Source organism: Sinocyclocheilus rhinocerous, unplaced genomic scaffold, assembly GCF_001515625.1.
Source record: "Sinocyclocheilus rhinocerous isolate Xijiao unplaced genomic scaffold, SAMN03320098_v1.1 scaffold877, whole genome shotgun sequence".
NCBI lineage: Eukaryota > Metazoa > Chordata > Actinopteri > Cypriniformes > Cyprinidae > Sinocyclocheilus > Sinocyclocheilus rhinocerous.
Genome location: NW_015662177.1, coordinates 827,502 through 828,041, shown reverse-complemented (window position 1 = coordinate 828,041; position 540 = coordinate 827,502). Strand labels below are relative to the sequence as shown.

Sequence of the window (540 nt, the reverse complement as noted above, 5' to 3'; positions counted from 1 at the left end):
CTCGAAAAGCAGAGACACCGTCAGGGCCACATGTCGAAGAAATAGCCCATAGAGAAAATCCAGCAGTGGAGAGGCACCGCTGGGATTCGAACCCAGGATCTCCTGTTTACAAGAAAGGGGCTTTGACCAGCTAAGCCACAGCGCCCAGCTGCCCTAGTGCATTAGCCCAGGCCATCATTGTTCGCCAGAAGCTGAGAGGAGGTTTGCAAATAAAACAGCCTACAGGCCTCGCGCTCGTCTGCAACCCCTTTGTGTTCCGTTCACGGAAAGAAAACCTGGGCTCCCCTAGGAGGAGCCCGTGCTCTCCCAAAAGGGACAGCTGGGATTTGAACCCAGGATCTCCTGTTTACTAGACAGGCGCTTTAACCAACTAAGCCACGGCGCCAGCTACAAGTACTATTCCTGGGAGGGCGAGTCAGAGGATCAAAGCATCCAGAGAAGAGGCCAGAGACTCGCGGGCAAGGCACTGGACAGCTTAAGAGTGTTTGTTGGTTAAGGCTAGCAGGGATACAGCAAAAACTACTGGGTATGCGCACATCA

At 53.7% G+C, this 540-nt stretch overlaps 2 non-coding genes across 2 annotated transcripts; both read right to left on the bottom strand.

Moving 5' to 3' along the window:
• Positions 1–71: 71 nt before the first annotated feature.
• Positions 72–145, bottom strand: trnat-ugu (transfer RNA threonine (anticodon UGU)). Its single transcript has one exon. It is a non-coding gene; the product is annotated as a tRNA-Thr (tRNA).
• A 166-nt stretch (positions 146–311) lies between these two features.
• trnat-agu (transfer RNA threonine (anticodon AGU)) lies at positions 312–385 on the bottom strand. The gene has a single exon. It is a non-coding gene; the product is annotated as a tRNA-Thr (tRNA).
• Positions 386–540: the final 155 nt, after the last annotated feature.